This window comes from Dermacentor albipictus, chromosome 3 (genome assembly GCF_038994185.2).
Source record: "Dermacentor albipictus isolate Rhodes 1998 colony chromosome 3, USDA_Dalb.pri_finalv2, whole genome shotgun sequence".
NCBI lineage: Eukaryota > Metazoa > Arthropoda > Arachnida > Ixodida > Ixodidae > Dermacentor > Dermacentor albipictus.
The window spans coordinates 177,362,517-177,385,671 of record NC_091823.1 but is presented as its reverse complement, the minus strand read 5'-3'; the positions used below and the strand labels follow the sequence as shown (position 1 = coordinate 177,385,671).

General features: G+C 48.3%; 1 protein-coding gene across 1 annotated transcript in view; it reads right to left on the bottom strand.

The window, feature by feature from the left end:
- Positions 1 to 23,155, bottom strand: part of LOC135900526 (uncharacterized) — a 1,275,659-nt gene that overhangs the window by 53,952 nt on the left and 1,198,552 nt on the right. The window lies entirely within an intron of this gene.

Genomic DNA, 23,155 nt, shown 5'->3' with positions numbered 1-23,155 from the left:
AACACCTTTCACTTCAATGTTGTAACACCGCATGTGCTGTTCATTTTGTAGAAGTTTCACTTCATGCTCTTGAACTTGAGCATGCAAAGCGTCTCGTTCCTTTTCTAGTTTTACTACGGATGTTCTCAGCTCTCCATTTTCCAATTCAACGCGGTTCACGGACGCTTTCATTTTTTCATAACTCTCGTTTATGAAGCTTAGACTGTTCTTTATCTCGCGGATGTCCTTTCTTATGTCTCGTTCGAGACTTTCCCGTAGATCGCGGAACTCTTGTTTAAGTTCTCGTTTCAGTTCCTCAAAAAGTTTAACAAGTTCCTTTGACATTGCCACTGGACAAAGGGGAAAATAAGCTTGCAGCTCGGATGACGCAATGACAACAACAGTGCACAAGAGCAAGTACAAGCAACAGTTGGTATGCAACAGTAGCAGCAGCAGCAGTCACGGCAAACGAAAAAAAAAAAAAAGCTCTCAGGCTAGTAGGGCGAAATTTCACCAACCTGAGAATGTACAGCAAAGCGCTTAGCAAAGCGTGCGATCGCCGTGACTGCTGCTGCCAAGTGAGGCGTCGATCCGTTCTTCGCCGGCTTTTCTGCTCTCCGCCAGGAATCCACGCAGGCGCAGTACACTAGGCCAGGAAATGCCCTTGAAGTACGTGGTCCGATGATGGTCGTCGTGTCCAGCGATAGCCGAAGTCAAACCGCTCGCAGATATATCTTGGCCGGCACCTGAGAATGTACAGCAAAGCGCTTAGCAAAGCGTGCGATCGCCGTGACTGCTGCTGCCAAGTGAGGCGTCGATCCGTTCTTCGCCGGCTTTTCTGCTCTCCGCCAGGAATCCACGCAGGCGCAGTACACTAGGCCAGGAAATGCCCTTGAAGTACGTGGTCCGATGATGGTCGTCGTGTCCAGCGATAGCCGAAGTCAAACCGCTCGCAGATATATCTTGGCCGGCACCTGAGAATGTACAGCAAAGCGCTTAGCAAAGCGTGCGATCGCCGTGACTGCTGCTGCCAAGTGATCGCCGTGACTGCTGCTGCCAAGGCTGCTGCAAACAGGAAGATGGGTGACATGTCTGCGCTGAACGAGAATGGTGGCCGTGAGGTGATGGTGAGCGGCTCTACCACGTGTCTCTAGCAGAGTTGTCGGCGCTGTTAGACTCGGCGGTGGGCTAAACATTGCGGGCATTTCTATCAAAACGGCTCAGGTTGGTCGGCGTGCGAGGTGTTCAGGGCCACGAGTTGCCACAGTATCGGGCGACATCACCAATACGGCGACAGGTGAATCATATCGGCTGGTCCTCCCCGGTTGTCCATTCAGTCGGGTTGCGCTAACGCGGAGAGAAGCTTCAGGGTGAAGCGAAAATAGTAGAAGGGCGTTCGTTAGCTCTGGGATGGGCTACAGCACACACAATATGTAAACCAATGTTTCCAAGTTCCTGGCGAACGATGGCTTGTACGAGGAGAACAGCAAATTTGGTAGCATCACGGCTACGCGAACAGAAAGCTGCTGGTGCCATCGCATCCAGTTCGGGTCTAACGATTCGCGCCGCGTCCTCTAATGGCGACGCATGCTCCTGTGCGGATTGATCTTCACATGTCGACGTTGCGGAAGTATTTGGAAGTCTGGCGAATGGTAGCAAGACGCGTCGGCTTTTGGCCTGCTCTACTTTTTTGTCGGCACTCTTTAATGATTGCATCAACTGTAGAGCAGCTTTTGCACATGAGCAGATTAAATGCGTCGTCAGCAATGCCCTTAAGCACGTGCCCGACCTTCACAGCTTCTGTAATGTCGTGATCGGCTTTACGACAAAGTGCCAGCATGTCCTGGATCTACAAGACATAGGACTCCGTGGGGGATTGGGCACGGGAGGCCAGTTCCTGCTTTGCGGCAGTTTTACGGCCGGCTTGTTTGCCAAACAAGTCTGTCAATTTCCCTTTGGATGGGTGCCAGCTGGTTGGCTCCTTAGGGCCCCATCTGTTGATTCCACTCCCGCGTTCGTACATGGCCACGCACTCTTCAACGTCGGCGCCATCGGTCCTGCAGAAAGTTCCAGGATCGTTGGGTTGCACAACGACAGCCGAAGGTGACAGCGACGTAGCATGCGACAGTCATTCATGGTGCGGACGGTGATGCGACGTCCACTGCAGCCCTAGTACCCCGCATCTCTCACCAATATGTTATGGGGATGTTGAGGGTGTAGGAGATAATATTTACAATATATATACAAAATGAGTCTGAGTAGTCTTTTAATGCGAACAGCTTTGCTTACTTCAGCCCTTTTAAGCCTATCTATCTATCTATCTATCTATCTATCTATCTATCTATCTATCTATCTATCTATCTATCTATCTATCTATCTATCTATCTATCTATCTATCTATCTATTTAAATATCTACCTATCTATCTGTCTATCTATCTATCTACTATCTATCCATCTATCTATCTATCTATCTGTCTATACATCTACATATATATATATATATATATTGTCACGAGAGGAAAAGCCAGTCAGACAGTTCTGAGCGAACGGCCGTTTACAGTTTGTTTTCGCAGCAGCTACCACGCACACTTCTTCTTCCTCGACAGCTCGCGTAACTAGCTCGTGCCATTACCCCTCCCTCCAAAAAAAGAAAGAAAAACAAACAAATAAATAAATAAATAAAGTTGGGGAGATGTGAAATGCCACAAGGAAAAAATAAAAGAAATGAGAAAGACAGCGGACGAGACGACAGGGGCCGAATCACAAAGTTTGTGGATGAGAGTCAGCGCGAATGGTAGGGCTTCATCCTGGTAACGTGAACAATGTCAGAGGAACGTGGTCTACGGGAGTGGTGCGAACTGTCGGCTGGAATAACTTCGTAGTTGACAGGACTTAGACGACGCAAAACAATGTAGGGTCCAAAGTATCGGCGCAATAATTTTTCTGACCGGCCTCTTTGACGTATAGGGGTCCAAACCCATACAAGATCTCCCGGGTTGTATGTGACGTCTCGATGACATAGGTTGTATCGACGAGCATCTTGACGTTGTCGGGATAGAATTCGTTCCCGCGCAAGGTGCCGCGCTGCTTCGGCACGCTGAACAAAGGCGTCTGTATCTGGTGCGGTAAGTTGCGACGAAGTTGGTAGGAGCATCACGTCGAGCATAGTGGTGACGTCGCGTCCGTAGACCAGACGAAAAGGAGGAAACCCGGTGGTTTCTTGTAGGGCAGTGTTGTACGCGAATGTCACATACGGGAGCAGTTCGTCCCAATTTTTATGGTCCGTGGCAACATACATGGAAAGCATATCCGCGATCGTTTTGTTGAGACGCTCAGTTAAACCGTTAGTCTGCGGGTGATACGCAGTTGCCGTACGGTGCGTTGTCCCGCTTAGCTGCAGGATATTTCGGACCAACTGGGCAGTGAAGGCCGTACCACGGTCTGTGATGACGACAGCGGGAGCACCATGTCGAAGGACGATATTTTTGATGAAGAAGTTAGCAACATCTGAAGCAGTAGCTCGCTGAACGGCTTGTGTTTCGCAGTATCGAGTGAGGTAATCGGTGGCGACGACGATCCAGCGGTTATCAGCCGAAGACTTGGGAAATGGGCCGAGTAAATCCATCCCAACTTGTTCAAAAGGTGAGCAAGGAGGTCGGACAGGCTGAAGCAGACCGGCTGGTTTCAGAGGTGGAACTTTGCGACGCTGGCAATCTCGACAACTTCTGACGTACTGCTTCACGGTTTTTGTGAGTTTTTGCCAATAGTACTTCTGCTTGATCCTCGCGACAGTACGCGTGAAACCAAGATGCCCAGACGTTGGTTCGTCGTGGCATGCATGTATAACGTCGTCGCGGAGAGTAGCGGGAACAACGAGCAGGAAAGCGGTTGCCGTAGGGTGAAAGTTCTGCTTGTATAGGATGTCGCCACGTAGGCAGAAAGATGACAAGTGACGCGCGAACTGCCGTGGGGGTTGTGGGCGGCTTCCTTCAAGGTATTCAATCAAGGGCTGGAGCTCGGAATCTTGGCGTTGCTGTTGAGCAAGGTTTAAAGACGGAAGAGTACAAAGAAAACCCGAATCGTCGTCAGTATCTAGTGGTGCGGGTTCGACGGGGGCGCGAGAGAGACAGTCGGCGTCAGTGTGTTTCTGGCCAGACTTATAGACGATGGTCACATCAAATTCCTGCAACCGAAGGCTCCATCTTGCGAGACGGCCTGAAGGATCTTTGAGATTCGCCAGCCAGCAGAGAGAGTGGTGGTCGCTGACGACACGGAAGGGGCGTCCGTACAGGTATGGGCGGAACTTCTGGAGAGACCATATGACTGCCAGACATTCTTTTTCAGTTGCTGAGTAGTTTTTTTCAGCAGCAGACAAGGTTCGGCTGGCATACGCAATAACGCGCTCAACACCAGCTTGAAACTGTACGAGTGTCGCTCCGAGACCAACGTTACTAGCATCAGTATGCACTTCTGTGTCAGCCTCGGTGTCAAAGTGACCAAGGATCGGTGGTGTCTGGAGACGTTGCTGAAGGTCGTGGAAGGCGTCGGATTGTGCCGGGCCCCAAACAAATGTGACGTCGTTCTTGATGAGTCGTTGCAAAGGTTCGGCAATTTCACAAAAATTGGGTACAAAACGCCGGTAATACGCGCAAAGCCCTAAAAATCGGCGGACATCGTGTTTTGTCTTCGGTATCGGGAACAGAGCGACTGCCATGGCTTTGTCAGGGTCAGGGCGCACACCGGTGCTGCTGACAATATGACCTAGAAATTTGAGCTCCTCGTAGCCAAAGTGACATTTTTCGGGCTTCAGGGAGAGGCCGGCGGTGCGGATAGCTTGAAGAACCGCCTCAAGCCGCTGGATGTGTTGTTCAAACGTGGTGGAAAAAACAACTACATCGTCTAAGTAGACTAAACACGAGTTCCACTTGCGGTCAGATAAAACTGTGTCCATCATGCGTTGAAATGTGGCCGGAGCGGAACACAATCCAAAAGGGAGGACCTTAAATTGATAGAGACCGTCGGGTGTTATAAACGCCGTTTTTTCCTGGTCCCGTTCGTCACCTTCAATTTGCCAGTACCCACTACGCAGATCCATTGAAGAAAAGTAACGGGCATGTCGCAGGCGATCCAAGGAGTCGTCAATTCGAGGAAGTGGGTAAACGTCTTTTTTCGTGACCTTGTTCAGTTTGCGGTAATCGACACAGAAGCGTAGTGAACCATCTTTCTTTTTAACTAATACAACAGGTGAAGACCAAGGACTTGTCGATGGTTGAATGACATCATCGTCGAGCATTTGTTTAACTTGATGACGAATAGCATCCTGTTCTCTTTGCGACACGCGATAAGCGTGTTGGCGAACAGGTTGGACGGTCGGTTCAGTGATGATTCTGTGTTTGATTAAAGGAGTCTGTTTGACCTTCGACGTGGTGGCGAAACAGTCGCTAAATGACGATAGCAGAGTGAGGAGCCTCTGCTTCTCATTTTGGTCTAGCTGTGGGTTGACGTTGATGTGAGTGGTCAAGTCCACATCGCTGGGTTCCGGAATCGAGATTGTCGTTACCGAAGCACAGGCGTTGGAATCGGCCACCGTTTCAAAGTAGGCCATGGTGGTATGCCTCGCAAAGTGCTTGTATTCGCCACTGAAGTTGGTAACTAGAATCGTGGTTTGCCTATGTTGGAGCTCTACGAGACCTCGTGCGACGCCGACTTCGCGATCCAGCAATATGGCGAGGTTACCTTCGGCAATGCCTATTCCTAGTTGTTCTTGGGGGCATTCAACGAGGACGAAGATGCTACTTCGAGGCGGTAACGTCACGCAGTCATCGACCACGCGTAAAGCCGCGCGGTGATGTTCATCCTCCACACTCGAATCCGAAGAAACGTAGTTAGAAAAAGTCACGAACAAGTCACGAAGGTTAATGATCGCCCCATACTCCTGGAGAAAATCCATGCCCAGTATAACTAGTCGAGAACACTTGGGCAGCACAAGGAAAGACGCTACGAAAGTCGAAGTAGAAATTGCAAGTCGGGCGGTGCATCGTCCAATGGGTGACACGAGGTGTCCTCCGGCCGTAATCAGATGTGGGCCGTCCCACGCTGTCAGCACCTTGCGTAGCCGAGTGGCCAGTGAGGCACTCATAACCGAGTAGTCAGCTCCCGTATCGACAAGTGCAGGTACCGGATAACCGTCGATTGAAGCAGTAATAACAGCAGAAGTTCTTTTTGCAGTGTCGAATGAAGGCGTCAGCGGTACGTCGCGAGGGGATGGCGTCGGCGGAGGATATTTGACGGTTCGCATGACAGCGGCCTCACCCCTGGAGGTCGCCGTTTTCAGTTTCCCCGGCGCGGGCTTCCACCGTTGACTCCAGCGGAATCAAAGGCGGGTCGAGCACGGTTTGGTGACGCGTACCGACGAGGTGAAGGCGACCGTGACTGTCTTCGCTGTTGGGCAGGAGGAAGCCGGTTACTTTCTAGGTATTGCTCGATGTCGTGCGGGCGTTCGCCATAGCGCGGGCAACGGGCGTCCGGATGGTATCCCCGCAGACCAATCCGTCGGTACTGGCAGTCGCGATACATGTGACCAGCCTCCCCGCAGTGATAGCACAACGGACTGTTGTCGGGGGCGCGCCATACTGTAGATTTGCGCGGACCAGGATGAAAAGGTGCTTGCGGGTTCGTGCGGTGGATCGGACTTGGGGACCGTCGAGAAATCCCAGCAGGCGGCTGCGAAAAACGGCCCGTCGACGGCGCGGAAGCCCGAAGAGCATCCGCGTACGAGAACGTGGGAGGTTCGGGTCGTGTTGGCGGCGAGGGATGAACCACTTTGCCGATTTCTTCCCGAATGACATCCGTAAGAACCGCGGCACTGGGAGGTGCCGGAGCTGATGCATAGGACTTCTGCAGTTCTTCTCGAACGATTTGTCGTATTAGCTCGGTAAGGGACTCCCTGTCATCATTTGCAGGTACGAGAGAGCATGCAGCAGTCATGGTGGTCTGGCGTTCATACTGCGAGAGCCGCTGCCGAAGCATACGTTCCATGACTGTTGCCTCACGAATGAACTGAGAGACTGTTGTAGGAGGATTGCGCACGAGGCCCGCGAAAAGCTGTTCTTTTACGCCTCGCATTAACAGACGCACCTTCTTGTCTTCTGGCATTAGTGGATCGGCCCGACGGAACAATCGCGTCATGTCTTCGACGAACATGGCGACGGTTTCGTTTGGCATTTGGAACCTCGAAGACAGTGCCTGTTCGGCTCTTTCTTTCCTTTCGGGAGTGCTGAAGGCTTCGCAAAGCAGTCGGTAAAACTCCTGCCAGCTGGTAAATGAGGCTTCGTGGTTCTCGTACCATACTCTCGCCGCGTCTAAAAGGGAAAAGTAGACGTTCTTCAACTTACGGCGATCGTCCCAGTCGTTAAAGGCGGCGACCCGGTTGAAATGGTCCAACCAGTCTTCAACGTCCTCAAAGGCGTCGCCATGGAACGGGTTAGGCGTGCGAGGCGCGTTGAGAATGCATGGTACGACAGCATTTGGCATCCCCTCGGTTTGGCTTGCGGTAGTTGTTGACATCTTCCTCACGGAGCTTGCCAGGGGGCTGTATTGCGGTGGAAGACCTTGGAAGCGACGGCTGCTTCGATAGATTTCTGCCGTCCCCGAGGTACTGGCGTCGGTAGCTTCTGGTTGAGGACCCGTAGGCATACGATGGATGCGTACCCCGCACCTCCACCAGTTTGTCACGAGAGGAAAAGCCAGTCAGACAGTTCTGAGCGAACGGCCGTTTACAGTTTGTTTTCGCAGCAGCTACCACGCACACTTCTTCTTCCTCGACAGCTCGCGTAACTAGCTCGTGCCAATATATATATATATATATATATATATATATATATATATGTTTACGCCGACCCAGTGGCCCAAGTTGTCTACCTGCTTGCGCCACTGTGCATGTGCTCCTTGTCGTAATACCGCCGTGTTCGGCTCATTGTCTTCATACCAGCTTCGTGATATCTTACTCTCACAAGCCGCTGTCGTACACCTTCTTACATCTTACACCTTACACCTTCTTTAAGAAACCATATATCGGTGAAACAGGACAATCAATGAACGTCACATTAAACGGACAACGCGCGGACACAGCTAAAAAGCTTCCCAAAGCCGTCGCCGAGCATTTCAACCAACCAGGTCATACCTTCGATGAACTTAAACTCTACATCTTACAGTGAAATTTTCGTTCTGAAGGAGAAAGAGAATACAGAGAATCATACCTTATCCATAAGTTCAAGACATTGCAACCAATAGGCATAAACGTTTCAAAGGGAGCTTTAGAATCTATTCGCTATGCTAAACTTCAAGCTATAGGCAACAACACTTAGTTGGATTTCTTGGTGTATCTTCCACCCCCTTTTTTCTTTTTTTTTCCATTACTCCCCCCCCCCCCTTTTTTTTAGCCGGCGTGTCAGACGCCCTTGACACGCCGGCTAACGCGCGTGTCGACAGACCGGGGGGGGGGGGGGGGGGGGTGCCCTGACTTTGATCTTGTATACAGTGTTCCTTTACTCTCAATTCGACACGCTAACAAATTTTCCCTCATTTCCGCGTCCTCCCGCCTCACACACTCTCCCCTTTGGAAGAACCCCACCTATTATACTGTGGCGAGGAAAGCATATGTCGCCTTGAAGAAGACAAGTCCACTTGTCGAAACGTTGGCTCCTGCATTCACCTTGTTCACGTTTTGCTCATCGTCTTGAATTTCCATCTCCCACATCCCCCGTCTTTTCTACTGATATTGTCATACCTAAGTTGCCTTGTCTTCCCCCGGTGCCCATTTTCACCGCATCATCCCTCTTACCAAGCTGCAAGCTGTCAATTATATGTAAGCATTGTGGTGTGCGGAAGGACGTAATATATTTTTTTTATTAAAAACATACGCAGCGTTGACATACGCAGGTGTGGTACCGTTAACTGCATTGCAAGGCAAATTACCTAAGATGCGAAAGGTCTAAACCTGCGAAATCTCTGTAGTTGTTCTCAGGCACCGGTCCTGTGATTTGTGTCCTTTTTCAGTCCTTGTCTCTTGCGCCTCGCCTTTACTCATTCGTTGTTCTTGTTGTTTAAATCTTGTGTGTGGCTGTACATGATGCTCGCGGGATTTCTCGCTCGCACGATGCGTACAACTTTGTTCTCTCCTTCTGTATTACCTTCTGTGGCCTTCGCGATACAAGCCAGCACTGTGTGGAGCACAAGAAACTGCACAGTTTACCAGCGCTAATGTTGCGCGAAAGCATTAAAGAGTTGTAGCTCAGTGAGCCCGTGGGCTCAGTGTAGATGCCACTGCGCATGTGGTACCGCGTATGCGCACTGGCGTCTACGCTGGCCCGCTGAGCTATAACTTTCTAATATCGCTAGCGCATCTGGCCTAGATCCCCACGTGCGCATTCTCGACAGGACTTGAGTTACCACTGGGGGTTGTAGGCAAAAGTATAAGAGCATATTTGCATGCTCTCGTTACACCTCATAATGAAACCATTCAATGCCACGCGCTATTTTATTAGTGCGATTGCGTGCTTTAGATATACCTGTCAGCCACCTATTTAAATTGCACAATTCTTATACCGTGATTTATTAGATTATGCAGGAGAAAGATGCACTCGCTGGCACTACATTGTGGGGCAAAATTGCGTGCTCTATAAGAGCGTATTGCCACTTTTGGGCTGTTTGCCGAGCCAGTAAATTCAGTGGCTAATGCTCACAGTTGGACTAGTTGGCGCGCTTTCCTAAGCAGGGAAAACTTTTGCTCAAGACAATGGCCAGATAGAAACACACGGCATATAATGGTTTGTCCATTGTCTTGCGTTTCTCGGCCTTAGAAGGTGCAATGGCTTTCCAGCCCGCAAGTGCGCCTTGCGCCTGTTTTCGCTTGCTCACGTTGTTGGCCACTTCTCGAACTGCTTTTGCGGATCCGGCGTGCGTCAGTGTTTACAGACACACTGGCTGAAAGCACAGCGTAATAACATAAGCGACATTGCAAGCGCGCTGCTAGCCGCCCTAGTGCGCCTCATCAACACCTTGGGCTGAACAAAGAACACCACAAATGCCAAAGGAAAGTAGAGGTGACGACCGCAAGAGCGATGCAACAAGCACTTTTTGTGGTGCAGCAGCAACAGCTTGGGAATACATGGCGTCGCGCGTGCACGAATGGTTTGTCGCTAGAGCCGATGCGATGCCATAGGTAGGTGTCGTAGCTAAGTGAACCGACGTCATATAGCCGATCTTCAATATTCACTCGATCATTATCGTTTTTTTGTGTGATTTTTTGTGATATTTGCTTCTACAAACTTCACTCAGCTGTGCTAACTTTTCTGCGTATATATTGCTATTGTAATGAAGAAAGGTAGAAATGACATCCCGATCATCATCAAGAGCGGAGGGCACGAGATCGGCGCTCGAACACCACCATCTTGTTCTCCCGACCTACTGTTCTGAGCTACCACCTGTTCATTGGGCTCGTCCAATAAACCTCCTTACATTTGGTGAATCTTCCTGGGTACGCTCATCGCCGACACCCTGGAACTCCGATCCCGTACGTTGCACTCGACCATGCAAGGTGACGCTGCCCAACAGCCGCCATCTCTCCAGGCCGCCGTTTGCCCCGGCCCGGTTCGCAGCGAGACCCCCCGGTATTTTCGGGCATGGAAGACCAGGACGTCGAGGACTGGCTGTCGGCCTACGAAAACATTAGTGGACCCAACAAGTGGGATGACGCTGCTAAGCTGAGTACTGCGAACTTTTATCTGGCTGGCGTGGCGAAGCTTTGGTATACGAACCACGAATGAGAATTTGAGAACTGGTCCGCCTTTAAAGAGGCAATATCTGCTGTTTTCGGTCGCCCTGCCGTGCGGAAGTTGCGCGCCGAGCAACGGCTGCGCACACGGGCACAGGAACCAAACGAAACTTTTACCGCCTATATTGAGGACATAATTGATCTCTGCAGGCGCACCGATGCTTCAATGAGCGAAAGTGCCAAAATACGGCATAATATGAAGGGTGTCGACCACGATATCTTTCAAATGCTTCTTGCGAAGTCTCCTGGCATAGTGTCTGAAGTGGTAACTCTGTGCCACAGCTATGACGAATTGAGAAGGCAGCGGGTTCTCACCCGGAGTTCCTCTCACACGTACAGTCAACCACTCGCTGCACTGGACATCGTGCCTGACCAGTCACACCTTCTCGCACAAATGAAAGAATTCGTGCGTGAGGAGGTGGCCCGCCAGTTGCCTCTCCTGCCGTTTGCTCAGTGTCAGGAACTCCCACAGCAGCGGCAACTGCAGCGACCAATCCCGTTGGCTCCCGTGCTTCGACACGTCATCCAAGAACAGATTTCCGAGGCCATGCCGGTGCCTACTCAGCAGCAACCTGTCGCCGCACCTCTTAGTTACGCTGACGTAGTAAAGCGGCAGCAGCTTCAACAGCCATCACCGTCCCATGGTGTGTCGTATGCTGCAGCCCCGATTCAGCCGTCCGTGACATGGGGTGCTCCCATCACTGCGAATCCCTGGCGAACGCGCGACAACCGGCCGATCTGTTCTGCATGCGGTGGCCCTGGTCATATCGCCCGATTCTGCCGCCATCGCGTGCCAGGATACTCAGACGCCCGTTCGCAGAACTACGTGGATCGTCCCCGCTCTCGTTATGAGAGCCCGGGTCCGCAAACAAGCACGTCTTCACGTGACTATCCGCAACCCACGTCTCCTCGCTCACCTTCACCCCGTCGCCGATCCTTGTCACCCATGCGTCGTCGACCAGCCCCTGAAAATGAGGGAAACTAGCCACCGCAGTTCGTGAGGCAAGAACTGCGCTGTCGAAATGCTCAAGTCCTCGAACATTGCTGTCGAATATTGTCGAAGTTTTTGTAGAAGGCACCCGTGCATATGCTCTTGTCGATACCGGTGCTGCCGTTTCTGTTATAGACGCCATATTTTGCCGCAAGCTTCGGAAGGTGACCACGCCTCTTGAGATGATGCCCTTACGTACAGCGAATGGAGACCCTGTTCGGCCTATAGCTGCCTGCACTGCTCGACTTATTATCGCTAAAGAGCACTACACTGTTGAGTTTATCGTCATTTCATCCAGCTCGCACGACATCATACTTGGCTGGGACTTTCTATTGCATAATCATGCCGTTGTTGATTGCGCCAAATCTGAACTTGAGCTCTTCCTGTTGTGTGACCAGTCCTACAACACCGCTCATCAAGCCGCACACAAACTAGTCGTAACAGAAGATACAGAAATTCCGCCGACAGCAGGTGTTTTGCTCCCCGTGTTCTGCAACAGCATATGTGATGAAGCTGCATTCTTTGAACCATCACGCCTCCTGCTAAGTCGGAAGCCACTTCTTCTGCCTTATTCGACCCTCTCTATTTCGAATGGAACAAGCGCTCTCTGCCTCACAAATCCTTTTCCGTATCCCATCAGACTGCTTAAAGGTGAATCCCTTGGATGCGTGCACTCCATTGATATCGGCCAAATTTTTTCCGTGCAGCAAGATCCAGCTCGACGTGACCTCGACGTCGTCAGTGCTCTTAATCCTTTTGATGTACCAGCTGCCGATCTATTCGATTCGTCGATCGCAGACGGACTGTCACCATTTGAACGCTGTGCTCTTCTCCAGCTGCTCTACCAGTTCCGCGACTCTTTCGATGTTGCCCAACGTGCCCTTGGCCGAACTCCTACCATTGTTCACTACATCGACACCGGCTCCAACTCGCCAGTGCGACAACGCCCTTACCGTGTCTCCACCGCGGAACGTCAAGTTATTACCGACCAGGTTGACGACATGCTTAAACGCGACGTTATTCGCCCTTCACAAAGTCCATGGGCATCACCTGTGGTTCTCGTTAAAAAAAAAGGATGGATCAATTCGCTTCTACGTGGATTACCGGCGCCTAAACAAGGTCACTCGAAAAGACGTGTTCCCGTTACCCAAAATTGACGATGCCCTTGATTGCCTACAAGGTGCCGAGTTTTTTTTCATCGTTAGATTTGCGTTCCGGGTATTGGCAGGTGCCTTTAGCAGAGGCCGACCGTTCAAAGACAGCCTTCATCACGCCTGACGGTCTATATGAATTCAATGTCATGCCCTTCGGCCTCTACAAAGCGCCTGCCACCTTCGAGCGCATGATGGACTCGGTTCTGCGGGGTTTGAAGTGGCACATATGTCTTTGCTACCTCGACGACATTATTGTCTTTGCGCCAGATTTCACAACCCATCTGGAACGCCTCAACCATGTCCTGACGTGTCTGAAGACCGCTCAGTTGCAACTAAATCTCAAGAAGTGCCACTTTGCTGCGCGAAAACTTACAATTCTCAGTCACGTCGTATCAAAAGACGGTGTGCTTCCGGACCCGGCTAAACTACGTGCCGTGACCGACTTCCCCAAACCGACGACTCTAAAGCAGTTACGAAGCTTCGTAGGGTTATGCTCCTACTTTCGTCGTTTTGTGCGCAACTTCGCATCTATAATTGCGCCTTTGACCCAACTTTTAAGCAGCGCCTCCAATCTTTCGTCATGGTCTTCTGAGTGTGACCAAGCCTTCTCCACCCTTCGCCGTCTCCTGACGTCACCACCGATACTGCGCCACTACGATCCTACGGCCGCAACTGAGGTGCACACAGACGCCAGTGGTGTCGGCCTCGGTGCTGTTCTCGCACAACGAAAGCCTGGGTTCGCAGAGTATGTCATCGCATACGCCAGCAGAACGCTCACCAAGGCTGAGTCAAACTATAGCGCCACCGAGAAAGAATGCTTGGCAATTGTCTGGGCGCTTGCCAAGTTCCGCCCTTACTTATATGGCCGGACGTTTGATGTAGTGACGGACCATCATGCATTATGTTGGTTGTCTTCGTTGAAGGATCCGTCAGGTCGCCTTGCCCGCTGGGCTCTTCGACTTCAAGAGTTTGACATCCGCGTTATATATCGTTCCGGAAGCAAGCATGCCGATGCTGATGCACTTTCGCGGTCATCATTATCCACTGAAACTGCGCCCATATCCACTATAGACTACCCCTTGTCAGCTCTTGACGTCGCCACCGTCTCCTCTGCACAGCGCGACGATCCATGGATCGCTTCGCTTCTTGACGTTCTATCCGAGGCACCCACCCTTTCGACCACTCGAACACGGCGACGCCAAGCTTCGCACTTCAGCATCCGTGATGGACCTTTGTACCGGCGCAACTACTCGCCAGATGGTAGGAAGTGGCTCCTAGTTATCCCCAGAACGCTGCGCTCTACAATCTCCGCGTCCTTTCCCTCCGACCCCCAGTGTGCTCACGGCGGTGTCTTCAAGACCTATGAACGCTTACGCAAAAGGTACTACTGGCGCGGAATGTTTCGCTTTGTCCGCAAGTTCATTCGCGGCTGCCATGAGTGTCAGCGACGAAAAAAAACACCGCATCCTGCCGCAGCTTCATTGCAGCCCCTTCCATACCCAGACCGCCCATTCGACCGCGTCGGAATCGACCTTTATGGACCTTTACCTTTGAGCACGGCGGGAAGCCGATGGGCTATGATTGCTGTCGACCACCTTACACGATACGCCGAAACCGCTGCTCTCCCCACCGCGACAGCACAGGACGTCGCCTCTTTCATTCTCAAACGTTTTGTGCCTCGACACCGTCCTCCTCGCGAACTCCTCAGTGACCGTGGTCGCGTATTTCTCTCTGATGTAATCCAAGCACTTCTCCACCAGTGCAACATTGTACATCGGACGTGTACTGCCTACCACCCTCAGACTAACGGTCTCACTGAGCGGTTTAATCGGACACTGGGCGACATGCTTGCGACACATGTTACATCTAATCAGTCAAACTGGGACCTGGTTCTTCCATTTGCGACATACGCGTACAACACCGCTACGCAAGTCACAACCGGGTATTCCCCCTTCTTCCTTCTGTACGGTCGTCAGCCGACGCACACTATCGACACGTTGCTGCCATACGCACCAGATGCCTCAGAGTGCACGCCCGTGTCGGAAGCCGCCCGTTACGCTGAAAATTGCCGACAACTAGCCAAGCGCTTTACTACAGCCGACTAACAACGCCAGAAAAACGCCCGCGATGATGACCACTCTCCTGCCGCAACATTCGCCCCTGGAGCACTTGTGTGGCTTCTTGTACCACCCTGCGCCCCGAGCTTGTCGTCCAAACTTCTCCCAAATTACCATGGTCCCTACCGCATCGTCGAGCGTACTTCGCCCGTAAACTACGTCATTGAACCTCTTACGCTGCAAGGCGACCGTCGTCGACGTGGACGTGATGTTGTTCACGTAGACCGCCTCAAGTCGCACTTCGACCCTCTTGTCCCCACCTGTTAGATCGCCAAGATGGCTCCACCTTTCTCGACGGGGGCAATTGTAATGAAGAAAGGAAGAAATGACATCCCGACCATCATCAAGAGCGGAGGGCACGAGATCAGCGCTCGAACACCACCATCTTGTTCTCCCGACCTACTGTTCTGAGCTACCGCCTGTTTGTTGGGCTCGTCCAGTAAACCTCCTTACACTATAACGAATCCTCAGTATGTGCGATTATGCCTCACGCGTCCGAGCGCATGTTGTGTTTCACTATCAAAAGAAGCGCGACTTCCGTGAATATAACTCTGTCTTGTCACTAGCATACTTTATGGGGTCTCGAAAAAAAGTAGGGGCAAATGTGTGGCGCAACACGCCACGACGTGTTTTGTTTCTTTATTCCACTAGTAAAGCACGTTCACTTTAAACCATAACAGCACGACTTTTCGTCGAGGGCAACCGCGAAGAACTAGCAGTGCTTGATCCTTTTCTGCCTTTCTGCTGTGTCTTAGTTCAAAACGCGCTGTTATACTAAAGATCATGCAGAAACAACTAGCCCAATATTTCACTTCACGAAGTTACATAATCTATTTATAGGAGACAACCGAAGTCCTTCACGCATTTCTTCAATAATAAGCACAGAAAGAAACTCCCAGCGTATTCTTGAAGAACTCCAGTACTACACGTTAAAAAGATGTTTGGGGCCATACGCTAACCGGACACATTTCAAACAATTTTTCGGGTGGAAAATATCGTTGCCCATCACAATTCGCTCGGTAAACAAGAAGTATTACGTGCCTTTACAAAAAAAATGAATTCATTGATCATGTCCGCCTTATACTGACCTAATGCACAAACACTCTTCACTACAGGTTTTGCAGGAGTTAGTTCCAGGTCATCAGGGAATAGAGGGTAATGAACGAGCTCGTGCTTATCTCGCGATTCGATAAAGCCGAGCCACCCAGTGAACTGGCGAGAGATCTGTTGTCCGAGAGGTAACAGAGCCGAACATCGAAAACAACGCGCAATGAGCTCAAGACATATGAAAACAACATTTTTTATCATTGGCAATGGGCGTGCACATGTCATAGAAAAGCTGTGCTCATTTTATATATTGTCCTGATGCAAGAAACACAACGTTGATGGCGCCCGTGTTGTCTACTTTCTCTCAGCCCTCGTCTCAGCGTGCTGTTTCGCACTTCCAAAGCATGAAATGTCAGCTAGCTCAACGTCGCTTACTGCTACAAAAACAACCGTTTCCTGTTACCATCCCCTTCACAAACACACACTGGAGAGCACGCTGTACGGATCCAAACAACGAACAAAGGCGAAACAGCAGTGTAGCTGTGCCGTCCAACGTTCAGTTTAGTTTCACAACTGCCGTAGGTTTAAAACGGCGCATGTCGCATTGTGCCATATCAACTAATGGATGGTGCTTCAGGTATATAGAACACGCCCTTATCTCAGTTTCCATTTCTGTCACACAAACTTGGATTCACTTACCAGTGTTATCAAAAGCGATCGCGTGGCTAAAAAGAGCGTAATCTTATTCTCAAATAAGGTAGGCCTGCCACGGCCTCCGAAAAATTTGACGGTCACCTATATAAACGCTCTAATGCAGGCAGCGCACAAGCGGACGATCACTGAGCAAGCGCTGATTAGAGTGAATCATTTCCAGTTCGCCTGCTTCACCATCCGTCTACAAACGCTGCCGAGTGCATAACTAACACGGCTACCTCACGGCGAGCAACGATGAATACCGGGACGATGGTGCCACCACTCCTGTAATGACAGTGCGCCCTCGTTCATTTTCAAATGTGATAGCAGAATTCATCCAGCAGTGCAGGCACTGTATAGAAAAATCGCCCCGGAAATAGTAGCCTGCCGGAACCTAAAGATTAATTATTAATAGTGTCTACCCGGTTCCAAATTATGGCAGTGTCCATCGCGGTTCAGTTTCGATGAAGGCAAAAGTTGGATTTTGATTTATTCTTTTTTTGCTTTTCAATAAGTATGGTTTGACATCCAGCAGTAAACCAAGTGGCTGTGGCCCGATCACTCAATTTCTGGTGGACGAACGTGAAGCATGAAACTGTGCACTATTTCATGAATTCCCTGCAGTACAACCATAGCTACGAGGCCTACGATCCAGGATTTTTACGCAGCGAGATGTGCGCTATATTTCGGGAAGAATTGCTTGAACCTGTGGCCTCGGTAAGTAGTCTCGTCATAACGTGTTAGCGTGGTCACAACATGGCATTAGCATTACTAATTCAGCTAATCGAGTCCTGGGCTATCTTCGTCAGAACCTAGCCTTGACACCAGCCACCACCAAACTAATGACGTACAAAACACTTGTAAGACCATAAGGTGAGTATGCTAACGCCATTTTTGACCCTCATCAACCTAACCTTACACATATGCTTCAATCCATCCATAACCGTACCTCAAGATTCATTATCTCTAATTACTCCAACAACAGTACTTTAATTTCTTTAAAATCTCAGCTTGACCTTCCTTCTGTCGGTTTTCGGCATAAAATTAAGTGTTTCTGCCTGTATCATAAACATTTCTATTCCTTGCCACCAGGCAATACATTTGTAGCGGTGCGACTGTCGCCTCCATAGCAGGCGAGGAAGAAGATGGGCTCACGTGCAGGTAGCGTGAGAATGGAACACGCGCTGGACCAGAGCGGCCACGAGGTCAGCCCTTTCCAAGGTCCCATTGCGCCATGGCTCACCGGCTTAAAAAAACCGTGGCTACGGCGGCTCGTGTCGCATCCCACTCATTCGTCAGACCAACCCATCGGGCGTTGCCATCCTCACTCTGCGTATCCCAAACACACCCGTGCCACCCAGAAGTATTTTATTGTACAGACGGCACAAGACTGGAACGACCTTCCCACCCACGTCACCGTGCTAACAGATTGCCCCCAGTTTAAAGCAGCCATAGAGAGTCACCACTTAACATTGTAATTGAGAACAGCTGCATTTTCTTTCCCACCCTTGGTGTAATATCCCTCTGGGACCCTTGAGGTATGAATAAATGAAATGAGTGGAAATAAAACTGTGTAACAGTTCTTCCAAATGTGTTCGGAAACGCTGTTTGAAGCCATTTGGGGTCTATTTACGACGCTAAGCAAAAACGAGCCTTTTTCTATTGTTAGGCATTCTATGTAACCATTACTCATATTGAGATCAAGTATTTGGAGTTAACAGTGGTGCTTAAGGTACGTAAGTTATATATATATACATCCGCATCTACTGGCGCGGTCCCAGTGTATTTAACAGTATTCCAGTAATTGTATTCCCAGTAATTTCCCAGTATTCCCAGTGTATTCCCAGTAATTTGGGACCTCAGGTGACAGGTCAGTATTACACAGAACTGTAAGCAATAATGCATCAAAGTCTGTAAGAAGAGAACTCAAGAATACTTCAGATGTCTCGCGCTCGCTTCTATTATTTTCACGTAGTAAGCCAAAGCAGGAACAAAATCAATCGTCACTGAATGTCGCCACTGTCTTTTCCATTAACCACACGGTGGATTCGGCATGTAGTTAGTTGAAATTTACTCGATGTCTAAGTCAACACGCGACGACGTCGCGGGATCGAATCCCGGCCGCGGCGGCCGCATTTCGATGGGGGCGAAATGCGAAAACACCCGTGTACTTAGATTTAGGTGCACGTTAAAGAACCCCAGGAGGTCGAAATTTCCGGAGTCCCCCACTATGGCGTGCCTCATAATCAGAAAGTCGTTTTGGCACTTAAAACCCCATAATTTATTTTTACTATAGTTGTTATCCGAACTGCATCAGACGAGCCTTTGCCCGCAATAGTGTTTCATCCACTTAACCGCACAAATTTTCATTTGGCAGATTCATTCTTTGCTAGGGCTAAACCAAGCAGCTGCTTGTTCCGTCGTGTCAGGTGCTCGTTTACGTGAATTGCACTTTCCTTGCCTTCGTAGCTGGGGTCGGTGGAAACAATCTTCCTTTTTTTTAGATTTTGTGAGCAACGCATTTCGCTTTGTACGTGACACAAATTGTACAACAGTGTTCAGTTAATTCTTTTTTGGCGTTAATTCTTTTTGGCGTTTTTGGACTGTTTGACTGAATATAAACACATTTGTAATGGGTTAAGCACTGATATTAAAAAAGCCAGGACTAGTTATTACGAGCATAACTTTACAGATATCTGCAACAACCTTAAACAAGTCTGGAATACAGTAAACAAGCTAATGTCCAACAACAAAAGAGACGGCATCTCTGAACTCGTTATAAATGGTGTGCCTTACACAGGGGGCGTCGCTTGCCGACAAACTTAATGAGCACTTTCTGATATCAGGGGCTTCAAGTAAACCTGAGGCAAGTAACTGTGATTTTAAAATGTATAACACGTCCAACATCCAAACCTCCATGTTCATGTTCACAACTACAGAATTAGAAATCTGCACAGCAATCAAAAACCTAAAAAATAATAGTACATGTGGTGCTGATGACATTAAAGTTCTACCTACAAAATTCATCAATCACATGATTAGTCAGCCACTTACGCATATATGCAACCTGATTTTGAGTACCGGAATATTTCCAGATAAATTAAAAATTGCAAAAATCTCAGTCATACACAAGGGAGGTGATAGAAATGATATAAATAATTATAGGCCAATTTCAGTCCTACCAACCCTCTCGAAAGTAGTTGAACAAGTCATGCTACTAAACTTCTGCAAGCAAAACAATATGATCGCCGAGCAGCAATACGTATTCCAGAAAGAGAAATCTATTGAAATGGCGCTAATAAAAATTAAGGGCAACATAATGGACAATTTGAAGCAGGAAATATATACAATAAGTGTTTTTCTAGACTTTAAAAAGGCATTCGACTCCATTAAGCACCCTTTCTTACTGTACAAGTTAGATAAATATGGCATTAGAGGACCGGCTCTCACATTAATAAAGAATTACCTCTTAAATCGTCACCAGTACACGAATATTATGAATGCAAAGTGCAGCGTAGGTCAAATATATTATGGAGTTCCACAAGGATGACTCCTCGGGCCACTGTTATTTCTGCTTTATATAAATGATATAATTAACGTGCTCTCTACACCAGAAATAATACTGAACGCTGATGATACCAATGTATTATTCTGCGGACAAGATCTAGAAGTGCTCCAAGCAGAAACCAATGTCTGGCTGCAAAATTCGTCCACGCGGATCCACGGTAATGAAGAAGAGTTAAACTTTAATTAAACTAAGTACATTATATTCCGCGCCCGTAACAAGTGTATAAAACAAGAAATACTCATCCAATTTCGCGATGAATCTATTGAACGTTTAGCAACACATAAATTTCTTGGTGTCCTATTTAACGAACATCTTGACTAGTCACCTAACATTGAAAAAGTTTGCACTGGTATCTGTAGGTCCATTGGTATCATGTATAAAATAAAGGACCTTTTGCCTATCTGGCTAAAGAAACAACTATGCTACACACTGGTACATCCGCGTTTCCACTATTGTTTTCTTGTCTGGGGCACAGCACCTAAAACAAGCATAGAAAACATATATTTACTACAAAAGAAATTTTTGCGCCTAATAGATGATGCACCATACCTTACCCACACTGCTCTATTGTTTAGAAAACATCAACTGCTTACACTGTGGAATGTTATAAACAAAAAGATAGCGTTAGCTAGTTACCTACAAATGCATTCCGATCCTACGGCTTTTTTTCAACAGTATCTGACAAAAACACACACGTACAACACCCGGCACATACGTTATAATAAGGAAAAATACGTACGAACTACCGCACCCAGAAACTGAGCTACAGAATTTCCAGTTGTTTAAACGATCACCATCCTGCTGTAAACATTATCCAGGAAAGTAAGTCATTCAAAGCTTTCAAAAATAGCAACACTATGCAGGCATGGCCACTACTTTTGTTTTTTTTTTCTTTTGTTTCTTACAGTAGTCTCCCAATTGTACATAAATGTTCAATATGAAATAACTCCAATTTCAATGTTAACCAACCACTCTGTACTTCCATCTCGTTTGGGGTTTATTTTGTGGACTGAATGTCTTGTGCTCTCGAATAGGAGCAAAGAGGGCGCTGACTCCTTGTCAGGCATCCACTTGCCTTTTCGTGTGCGCCCTAGGCAACTGTACCATACGTTGTCTGAATAAACTCTTTGACGTTGACTTTGACTTTGACACTGTGTGGGAGACATCAATGTCGACGTCAGCATTTAGTTATACAACGCGTTCAGATTTCTCTCTCTCGCTCTCTCTTTCTTTGTAAACGGCAGTTTAGTCAAGTTCCACTGGCTCACCCTTTATTTCGAGATGATTACTCCTTTCGTATTCTTCATGTTCCTCAACTTTTCTTTCGAGCTGCTAGTTTCCGGCTCTCAGTTTCTCCTTCTGTAAAGCTACCATATTTTTAAAAATAATAATGTCTTTATTTGTGAGACACTGGAGGCCGGCAGTAAAAGCTATCATAAATGACAGCTTGACAAAGCCGCAGGCCCCCATGTACTTGACAGCAGTACAGTGGCAATGCTGCCCGCGATACAGTGCTGAGAGACAAGTGATGTGCAGTGTACTGGACCAGTTGGACAATCGTCCACTTTCAGAACTAAAAGCTTTAGCCCAATGCTCCGATAGGACATCCGCGTTGAAGGCCTTACACGCGCTAGTAAGGTTCTTGCGGTCTACGGGGCTTCACGACAGACTATAAGAATGCTGCCTCCTACCGCTCTGTAGTGTACGCGCTTTGTTTGTGCTTGTCTCCCTTTCTATCTCCCCCTTCTACTCTGTTTCTCTTTTTATCCCTCTTAACCCTTCCCCCTGCGCAGGGTAGCCAACCGGAACTACCTCTGGTTAACCTCCCTGCCTTTCTCTGCATTATTTTCTCTCTCTCTCTCAGAAAAAAGAAACAAACACAATACACAGTACAATACAGAATACACCTTGGTGAATGAATTCCATTTTCCGGAAATGGATAGAAACATAAAATCATCGGGAAGCAAGCCATAAAGCAATGACAAAACAAATTCCTTGAACCAATAAGGACAAAAATTCATACGCAGTTTTAGCCTACTATGGTAAGAAAGAAAATACAATTCACTACAATTCAAATTACTATGCAAAATACAATTTAAAAATACAAGTCACAGAACAATTTACTCGTCAGGTGGAAATAACATCCATACATATACAATAAAAATGGGTAATGCAAGCATGGTCACTTGGAATAAAGAGAAAGGGCTTAATTGAAACAGAAGTTGGTTGAGAACAAAAAATAAAGGAATGATCAGCAGAAAAAGGAGTAGCGTAATTGAAGATTCTCAGTGGCAGTCACAGACATGATCATTCGGACATATAATATTCTCGGAGTTCTTTAAATGTATGTATTTCCAGCTGTATGTTTTCTCTATTCAGTTTATTTAATAATCTCGGCAAATGATTTCCTATTGTTTGAAGACCATATGGTGCGCGACATATTTTTTTTTTTTACATTCCAGTATTCGCTGTAACAGATGACATTCTATCACGTGACGGGGGCGTTGCTAAGTAGGTTCGCTAACTCTTTTAAGAATGTGCCGCCATTTCTTATTTCCTGTTTATAACGCTTACTCATTCGGTAATCGCATATCATCATAATAAGCACAACGTTGTATTTTGAAAATATTTCATGTGTGCGAAAACGACTGGGTACATTTCCTACTCCACGAAGAAACCTTTTTTGCCGTATATGGAGCTTTTGTATATTTCCCGTCGTTGTAAACGCCCAACTAATTGACAGTAGTTTAACCTTGAGGAAAACGGTGTTA